Raw genomic sequence first — 10993 nt, forward strand, 5'->3', positions numbered from 1 at the left:
AAAGTGCTTCCACAGAGTCTGTAGGACTCCCTTTGTGATGGGCCCTCAGACCTTAACACAACTGATTCTATGTTACAGCCTAGCACAGTGGCCCCAACACCTTCCAAAAACAGGAACAGAGATCTATTCCATAGTTTCAGGAAAGTCCATGAGTAAAATGTCCATAAATGCACTAACTTTGCTTTTTGGCTTCTATAGTTCTGCTTTTTGCTAATTGAAGTATGATAAACAGGTTAGTATGTAGTGTGTGTGTGTGTGTGTGTGTGTGTGTGTGTGTGTGTGTGTGTAAGACAAAAAGTTGTGAGGCCATGGGCTCTGTTATTTGGCCATGTTCCCCCATGCTACCACTGATTGGCAATTAAGACTTTCTCTTTGGCTTCAAGAGTGCCCCTGCGGTGGTCTCTGGTATGCTTGCCTTGAAACATTCTTGAGTCCCTGAGATGATAACATGGAACATGAACAGTCCCTAGGCAATGCATATACTGAGATAATTCTGGGCCCCATGACCTTCTCCTCTCTAGTCCTGATGCCCTAGAGGCTCCTGAAGCCTTCATCCTAAAATGAGAAATTATAGAAAGTTGCCTAACTCTGTTTCCTCAGAGGTAAGTCTGTTCAGGTTCACATATATGTGTGTGTGTATAAATATATATACATATATATGTATGTGTATGTATGTATATATATGGATGAGAGAGAAAGAGAGAGAGAGAGAGAGAGAGAGAGAGAGAGAGAGAGAGAGAGAAAGAAAGATATTCATCCCAAACATTCTGTGACTCTTGAAAAATATACCCTGTAGTGGAGGTTGCATGAACTAACAAGGCTTGTACACTTTTATGGTTCATACAGCTACTATGTGGCAGAGCCAATAATAAAGCTAGATTTGCTTGACATTGGAACCATAGTTTTGACTATGTAGTAGTGTTTATAAATATATGTGGTTTTAGTTGATGTGGGTGTTCATCATTTGGGTGGATAGATCCTGAAAGCAGTATGTGTATCTCCTTTTTCAGGATTTATGTCCTTTAGATACATAATACACTTGTCCCTCTTCTCCAAAAGGGAAGAGAATGAGCTTCAATAAATGTCTGTTCAATGTACAGACAAATAAGTAATCCAAAGCAAAATGAATTTTGCCCCACTCTATTCTGAACTTTAGATTACATATTTTGATATATATAACCATCAACACCTAAAATATGAAGAAAAAACACCTTCAAGCAAATGTAACAAAGTAGATAATGATACAGTTTTAAAGACTGCAACTCTATCATTCCTTGCCAATTGCAGCCAACTTCATTCGTCGGAAGCGAGGTAGGAAAAGGCTTTGCATCCCACTGCCTCAGAAACAAATGAGATTTAATGCTACTTGAAATTTTTTTTAACAATCTTAAAATCTCAGGTAAAAAAAATAATTCATGCATTGGTATTTTAAATGAAAGTACAAAATAATATCTCTTCGTACCAAGTGTCAAGGCTGTGATTTTTCCAATAGTTTGCATTCCTCAAACTAAAATGCTATCTACATCTCACTACTGGTGGATGGAAAGATTGTGAAAGAAAATTGGGCATAATCCATCAAAATCACACCCTCTGCCAACTTTAACTACTCACTCACTGCAGCACAGGAACTAGGTAAAAATTTATGGGAAAATGTTTAAATCAGAACTGACTGCTGCTGACGGATGACTCCCAGGAGAATTAACTCCTTTCCCTTTAAGTCCCCATGAAGCATTGGACATTTGTATTCATCCTCTCCAGCAGACCAAAGCAAAGGTTAATGTTTTTGAGTAGCTGCAATGCATAGGGATAGAAGAAGAGACTTCTTTGAGTCATCCCAGAAACCCGATTTACCTGAGTTGGGCCAGGTGATGCACAAGCACTAAGGCTGGGGTTTTCTTCCACTCTGATTTCACAGCTTCTCTAGGAGGGGACAGATGGCTTAACAGTACTATGTCTCTAAGAAGTTTATACAATGTACTTTAATGATATTCATTCCCACTTTCCCCAGCCCCTCCCAGGTACACCCCCTCCTCCTCGCTGTCTCCTAACTTCCCGAATTCATGTCTTCTTTTTTCTCTTTTTAAAAAAATTTTATTATTTAATTAATTTATTCAGATTACATCTCAATTGTTTTCCCCTCACTTGTATCCACCTGTTCCTCCCTCCCTCCCACTTTCACCTTATTCCCCTCCCATAGGTCTATGACCGAGGGGGACCTCCTCCCCCACTACATAGTAATAGGCTATCTATCAAGTCTCGTCTTGGTAACTTGCTTATCCTTTCTCTGAGTGCCACCAGGCCTCCTCACCAAGGGGAGGTCATAAAATATGGGGCACTGAAGTTCATGTCAGAGTCAATCCCCACTTTCCACATAACTGTGGAGAATGTCCTGTCCATTGGCTAGATCAGGTTAGGGGTTGGATGTTGTCCTTGGTGCAGTAGTTTGAGCAGACCACTCCTCGGTCCAGATCTGCCCATCATGATGTTCTTCTTGTAGGTGACCAGGACCCTCTGGGTCCTTCTATTTTCCCATTCTCCCATACTTCTCTCATCTAGAGTCCCAATAGGATGTCCTCACATTTATCCCAATCTCCTGGTAAATGAAGACTTTCATAGGACATCCCTTTTGGGCTAGTGTCCAATTATAAGTGAATATATACCATGTGAGTCTTTCTGCTTCTGGATTAACCCACTCAGTATGATCATTTTTAGTTCCATCCATTTGTGCGCAAATTTCTGGATTTGCCTGTTTTTAATAGCTGAGTAGTATTCCATACTGTGAATGTACCACAGTTTCTTTATCCATTCTTCAACTGATGGACATTTAGGTTGTTTCCAGGTTCTGGCTATTATGAATAAGTCAGCTATGAACATGGTTGAGCATATGTCCTTATGTGGTGGAGCATCTTCTGGGTATATTCCACAGAGTGGAATAGCTGGGTCTTGAGGTAGCCCTACTCCCAGTTTTCTGAGAAAGCACCAGGCATGCAGGATGCAGGGATGATTCTTTTCTCTCTTAAAAATAACATACCAAGTCTAACTTGTGCTGATCACATGTTCTTTCCTTGCACTGGAGAATGGTGTACATATAAGGAGCTATACCCTAGCAATCAATCATCAAATGACTAAAAAAAACAAAACCCTCTGAACCCCACTCCAAAGCCATTAACTGTGGGGATGGTGAATCATAATCCCCTCCTCCTTCAATGCTAGAATGTTGACAGCATGACTTTGTGCAGGCATCACATATTAAGACACAAAGTCTCAACAAGTATAGGAAAATAGCAAAAATATTTTATATTCTATCTAACCACAATAGAATAAAGCTAGATTTTAATGTTAGGAGAAACTACAAAAAGTAGATGATGGTGGTCAAGCAACAACTATTGAATGATTACTGGTCATCATAGAAATCAAGAAGGTAATTAAATTTGCTAGAACTAAAGGAAAATAAAGCATAATACATCCAAAACTATGGGGGCACAATGAAGGTAGTTCCTTAGAGGGATGTTTATAGTTTTGAGTAATTACATTAATACCCAGATCTAATCACTCAACCTAGCCAGATCTCACATTCTTCTCTAGAGTTTAGCCCATTGAGTCTGCCTGCCCTTCTCTTCTATTCACTTTCTCTAACTAACCAGATCTAGCCTGCATTCTAAACCTAGTGACATGGTCAAGTCTGGCCATCCTTGTGTATACTGCAACATACATACAGGTCCATGCCAGGACATGTACTATTGTACTACCAACCTAGATACCCTTTCCATGGTGCATCCAACCTTTCTACCCAGTCACATCTATCCCACCACTCCAGGCTTGAATCAGGTGCACATGCTGCATACCAGCCTAATCCCCACTGTCCACCTGACTTTATACCACATAAACTCCCAAACCAAACTCTCTTCTGGCCTGCCTGCTCTATCCATATCAAATGTAGAAATAGCAAAAGAAATCCACAAATGAAAATCTCTTCACAAAAATCAAGCAATATGAAATATAAAGCCAATATCTCCCCTCTAAATCTTATTACTGTAAAAATACTTGCCAATGAGAATTGACAAGATGAACTCCAGAACACAGAATTTAGAAGAATGAACAATCATAAACTTCATCCAAAAGTCCAAGGAGTTTAAAGAAGATAGAAAGAAACAAATCAATGAAATTAAGAATAAAGAGATTAAGAAGAATAATTGGGTGATGCCCAAGGAAATGAAAACGTATGGCTCAAGTAAGTGACAGAGACAAGCCAGCACTTCAAAATAATAATGCATAGATAGAAGACTCAAGCTGAAATGAAGATGTAATTGAAAAGACTGAGTAACTCAATTAGAAGACTCAAAGGAAGGGCAGTCTTACAATTAGAATGAATCAAGAAGAAGATAGACTATCTGGACTAGATAATAAAGTAGAAGCTCTAGGCCAAATAAACAAGGAGTATGAAAACAATATAGACAAAAAACTTACAGGAAATGTTGGGACAACACCAAAAGTCTAAACCTCCAAAATGTAGGCATAGATGAAAGAGAAGAATTCCAACTTAATGGATAGACCATTCTTCAACGAGATCATAAAGAACTTTCCTTACTCAAAGGAAAAATATTCCCATACAGATACAAGAAGCACATAATAACAAAGTCCAGAGAAGAAAATTCCCATTGCCTATCATAGTTAAAAAACAAAGCATTCAGAATAAAGACAATGTAATTGACAGCTTCATGAGGAAAAGAAATGAAGCAAAAAATACACGTCACCTATAAAGGAAAACTCATCAGAACTGCTTTCTAAATGGAAGCTTTGAAAAACAAAAGAGCCTAGAAGTATGCAGCCCAAGCCCTAAGGACCAAAAATGCCAAGCTAAACTAATATACCCAGCAAAAGTATCTGACATAGTTAAAGGAGAAATAATATTTTTTCATGATACAAACAGCCTAAAAAAATTGATAGCCAACAAAACAAACTAAAGACAGAAAGCAACATGTCAGGCTTGAGATAGGAAGAAGCATAGCCAAAAGTCTGTGGAAGGAAACACACGCCATAATTATAAAAACACATGGCACCACAGAGAACACAAACAACACTAAAATCCACACAATGCCTAAAATTAACATATAAATTTCAATAATAATTTTAGTGTTAATGGTCTCAATTTTCTAATCAAAAGGCACAAGCTGACAGGATGGATCAGGAAACAAAATCCATCTGACATCTAGAAGAACCTCAACTTTGTTTTGAAGATAAACATAAAATTTGAGTACAAAGATGAACAAAAATTTCCCATCCAATATAACTATAGAGCAAGCAGGTATAGATATTCTAATATCTGACAAAATAGAAATCAAACTAAAACTAATCAGGGGAGATAAAAAGAGGTATTTCATTATGATCAAGGGAACAGCAAACAAAGAAGACATTACTATCCTAAACATACATGCACCAAGCTGTGGGTACCAAATTTCAGAGAAAGTGTACTATCGAATTTGAAGACATGGAACATGATCCATTAATAACAAGTGATTATAATATGCTATTTTTCCATTCATCTGGAGAAAAATAAACAGAAATATCAGAATTAAATGATGTTAAACATTAAACGAACTCAACAGATATTTATAAAACACACATATTCCACAGAGAAGCACATGGAAGCTTATCTAAAATGAACCACATCTGGGACACAGCACAAATATTAACAAATTTAGATTGATTGAAACAACTCCATGTATTCTGTCTCACAATAGTACAACAAAAATAAAAACTGACAGCAAATAAAACTCTAGTAAATATACAAGTTCAAAGAAATTTTTAAAAACACTGAGTAATGAATAGATCAATCAAGAAAGACTTTTAAACACTCCTTCCTTTGACTAAATGAAAATATAATGTAATAAAACCTTTTGGGGACATTGAAAGTAGTCTGAAGAGAAAAAGTTAGAGCACTAAGTGCCTACATTTAAAAAAAAAAAAAGATAAGATCTGTCTCCTGGAGGGGGAGACCTGGTGGCACTCAGAGGAAGGACAGCAGGTTACCAAGAAGAGACTTGATACCCTATGAACATATACAGGGGGAGGTAATCCCCCTCAGGAACAGTCATAGGGGAGGGGAATAAGGGGGAAATGGGAGGGAGGGAAGAATGGGAGGACACAAGGGATGGGATAACCATTGAGATGTAACAAGAATAAATTAATAAAGAAAAAAAAGAAAAGAAATATAACAAATAAATTACTGAATGATGAAACTCAAAACTATGGTAAAACAAGAACAAATCAATTCCAAACTCAATTTATAGCAATAAATAATAAATATCAGTGGGAAAAATAATGAGATAGAAAGAAGTAGAAAAAATCCAAAAACTAAGAGCTAGTTCTTTGAGAAGATAAACAAGATTTACAGACTCTAATCCCAACTAACCAAATAAATAGAGGACCCAAAGCCAAATAATTAAAAAGGAAGAGAGAAAAGTTATAAAAGACACCAAAAAAGTTTCAAATACTATAAAGAAATACATTAAAAATCTGTATTCCACTAAATTAGAAAAACCTAAACAAAATGGATGACTTTTTAAATTTTAGCCAAACCACCAAATTTAAACCAAGAAGTCAACAACCTAAACAGACCCATAACAAATGAGAAGATTGAAATAGTAATAAAAAACCCTTCCAACTTAACAAAAGAAAAGTCTTGAGCCAGATGGATTCGCAGCAGAATTCTACCAGACTTTCAAAGGAGAGTTACAGCCAATTCTTAAGCTATTCGAAAAATAGAAACAGAATGCGCACACCCAAACTCTTTCTATGAAGCCTGTATCACTCTAATACCCGAACCAGGTAAAGACACAACAAAAAGAGAAAACTACAGGCCAATATTCCTGATGGACATAGATTCAAAATTACTCAATAAACTACTTGAAACAGAAAACAGACATACAAAAAAGATTAACCACATTGACCAAGTTGGGTTTATCTCTAAAATGCAGGGATAGCTTAATATATGCAAGTCAGTAAATGTAATAAACCACAGAAATGTACTTAAAAACAAAGATTACATGATCTCAACAGATGCAGGTAAAAGCCTTTAACAAAATCCAACATACATTCATGTTAAAAGTCCAAGGGATTGCATGACTAGAGGGAATATATCTCAACATAATAAAAGCTAAATATGAGAAAACCACAGCCAACATCATCCTAAATGAAGAAAAACTTGAAGCAATCCAGCCAAATTCAAGAATGAGACAGAGAAATCCACTACCTCCACTCTTTTTCAGTGTTATACATAAAGCACTAGCTGAGGCAAAGAAGGCAAGAGAAGTCAAACTACATTTGCTGATGGCATGATATTACTACATTAGAGATTCTGAAAATAACACCAGACAATTTCTAGAAATAATAAGCAAACTCAGCAATGCCGCAGAACACGAAGTCAACTTGCACAAACCAATAGCTTTTCTGTACAGCAACAATAAACATACAAAGGAATAGATCATAGACACATTCCTATCCACAATATTCTCAAATAAAATATCCAGGAATAAACCTAACCAAGGAAGTTGTGGAAATCTACGATGAAAACTTTAAGTCTCTGAAATGAAGAGTGAGCAAGACAGGGAAAGAGAGAAACAACCAATGGTCCTATTTAACACTGGCACCTATGGACCACATATAGGGACAACTCAACACTATAACCAAAGGGTGAAATAGTGTCAGGAATCACTTGGTGGTAAACAACAGCCTAATTGGACTGAAGACCCCTTCAGCAAGACGAAAAGTATGCGTAGTATTGAAAACATAGATGATGACCCAGAACCAGTGAAATCTTTAGAAATTCAGACCATTACCATTAACTTTGCTTTCTGTGCAACAGGCAAGGGAAACACTGGGGAAGAGACTCCAGTCAGCACAAAGGCCAGCCCTGTGAGTCTCCAAAGACTCTTCAGACTGGCTCCATTAGCTGTAGCTTAACCTACTCAGCTTTCTTTCTTTTATTTCATTTCTGCCCCAACTCAGTTTTCATACTTCCTCCTTCATTGCTTATTCTAGCTACAAGCTTAAGCTTTTTTGTTTGTTTGCTTGTTTGTTTGTTTGGTTTTTTTTTGTAATAAAGTGTTTAAGGACTCTGATTATCCAAATCCATTTGTATGACTTCTATATACCTGCCTCAGTTCTACGAAACCTTAGAATGGGGGATGGGGATTAGCCAACATTGTTCATGCTAGACATTAGCAAGAAGTACACATAACTTTCAGGGTGCTCCCCAGGAACTTGGGGGGATATTTCATAAAATGTTAGTACCTGATGAAACCCATCTCCTGATCTCTGCTCAAATGGAAATACAGTCCAGAGTTTTCTCCTACAGGGTAACACTTCTAACACAATCACTCATTTGAGAAGCTCCTTGAGGCTGCTTGTTGTCGCAGAATAACTTATCAACCAATGAACCCAAGTTCTTATTTCAAATATACCCCTGCCCGGGGTGACATCTCTGGAATGTCAGCGCAACTAATGGCAAGCTCAGTCAATAACACGAATACTTCATGGTTGTAGCTGTGTATCATTCAAAACAACCAGGTAGGTGACCTACATTTCCCTGTCAGACAATGACTTGTGGCTCATTGGCAGGGATGCATGGCTTTAGCCTCAGTCTTTCTGACTGGCAAGAAGACTGGCGAGTGCAGAGGGCACTTGTCATTTGCAGATGTAACTGATGAGTCCAAAATTCTGCCTTCTTTCTAACTCTTAATTATTTAGCTGCAAACTCTAATATCCTTAGACTCATGCAAGTAATATAAGTGAGGACTCAACTGTTCCGTAGGTAACGTCCAGCTAGCTAGTGAGCTCATTCCCTATCTGAAGTAGGTGGATTCTACTTAGCCTAACAATTTTAACACAAGAGCACTGGCAAGAGTTCTTACCTCAAGAAAAAAAAAAAGAGTATTTGCCTCTGCTTTTACTTTATGGTGTTTTGTATTCCTGTATACCCAAGCCTCCAAATCTATTATAGCTCCTTTTGGCTCTGCATTGCCTACTTACAGAAAGCTGATTTCTAAAGTCTAGAACCAAAGTTCCCTGCCAAGTGACTCCTTACATCACAATTCTCATGAATTCTTGCTCTTCATTTCGCACCTCCAGATTTTCTAATCCACCTTCTCTGATGCTGCATATGACTTCACTAATTTTCATCTCAACACTTGCATTTCTGTTCACCCGCAAAATGAACTCTGTTCTCCTCCGTTTCAGCAATTCAATCCTCACTTTATTGTGTCATTTTTCCCTTTAACTGCTCACTTTTCGGGTCACTCTTCCACCCTTTCCAAGACTTTACAAATGTTCTTCTGTCCCTTAATGCTCCTCTCTAAAGTTCTATTTTCTTTAAAAGAAAAGAAAACTCAGGTGGCCAACTAAAGCTATTGACTGAGCATCTCAGCCAGTGTCTTCACTATACGTATTATTAGTATCATGCAAAGAAAAGAATGAGACTCTGTACAGTGAGACTCCACCACAACCTGACTTCACGTTTCAAATTCTCTACTTTCACATGATAAGAACAAAACCAGTACATAAAGCTTGTGTACCTTCATTTCTAAATAACAGTAACCTAGCAAAATGGCTTCATCTCTCTGTGCCAGCATAGAGCTTATTACAATTAATTAGTTAGTTCGTTAATTAAATTCAAAGTTAAGCCAGAAGCCCAAAATATTTCAGAGTTATTACAATGTTTCTTTTAGCTCGTTATACCTTGTACCTTTGATATAGTCTCCATCAATATAGCATACAAAAAGAGAGAGAGAGAGAGAGAGAGAGAGAGAGAGAGAGAGAGAGAGAGAGAGAGAGAGAGAGAGAAAAGAATTGTAAAATACCACCCAGGCAAAATTCTAATCAAGTTGTGACATTTAGATTACCCTATTCTTCAAATCATAAGTCATCATTGAAACTGCTACAGCTCATCTACGTACTTGCAGGAAATATGGCCACTCAGACTAGATACTGAATCAAATAAAATTTAACATCCTTTGAAATCACCATAATTACATAGTGAATGCAAATGGGAAAACTATAAGTTGCTCTGATTAATTCCAGTGCATTCAATTTTTATATGAAGATTTTGCTTATAAAAGTCTCAAACCCAAATGAAATAATTTCATCTCAAAGTCAGGAGTTGACACCATAGCTTTAGGTTGTTTCTTTCAGCAATAAAATAGTTTTGTTTTGTTTTCTTTTTTTTTTTCCTTTTTTTAATTAATTTATTCTTGTTACATCTCAATGGTTATCCCATCCCTTGTATCCTCCCATTCTTCCCTTCCTCCCATTTTCCCCTTATTCTCCTCCCCTATGACTGTTCCTGAGGGGGATTACCTCCCCCTGTATATGCTCATAGGGTATCAATCTCTTCTTGGTAACCTGCTGTCCTTCCTCTGAGTGCCACCAGGTCTCCCCCTCCAGGGGACATGGTCAAAGGTGAGGCACCAGAGTATGTGAGAAAGTCATATCCCACTCTCCACTCTACTGTGGAGAATGTTCTGTCCATTGGCTAGATCTGGGTAGGAGTTTAAGGTTTACCGCCTGTATTGTCCTTGGCTGGTGCCTTAGTTTGAGCGGGACCCCTGTGCCCAAATCTGCCTATCATAATGTTCTACTTGTAGGTTTCTAGGACCCAAATGAAATAATTTCATCTCAAAGTCAGGAATTGACACCATAGCTTTAAGTTGTTTCTTTCAGCAATAAAATAGTTTTGTTTTGTTTTTAAGAGGAATTTTTTGTAACTAAATCTGTATCAAGTAAAAATATAAAATGAACAGAGAAATTTCCCTTGTGTATTAAGGATACTATTTCCTGAAGATTATAAAATGGTTTTTTTTTGCATTTATTTTCTGATGGAACTTTTAAAATTCTTGCAGTTTCCAGTTACATTTTTCTTGGGATTAAAAGCAGGGATGCCATATTGGAATTTTCCTTGCTAAGAAAAGATCCTTGATCTAGTCCATTAAAAAAGTAG

Source organism: Acomys minous, assembly GCF_964271855.1.
Source record: "Acomys minous genome assembly, chromosome: 10".
In the NCBI taxonomy this organism is placed as follows: domain Eukaryota; kingdom Metazoa; phylum Chordata; class Mammalia; order Rodentia; family Muridae; genus Acomys; species Acomys minous.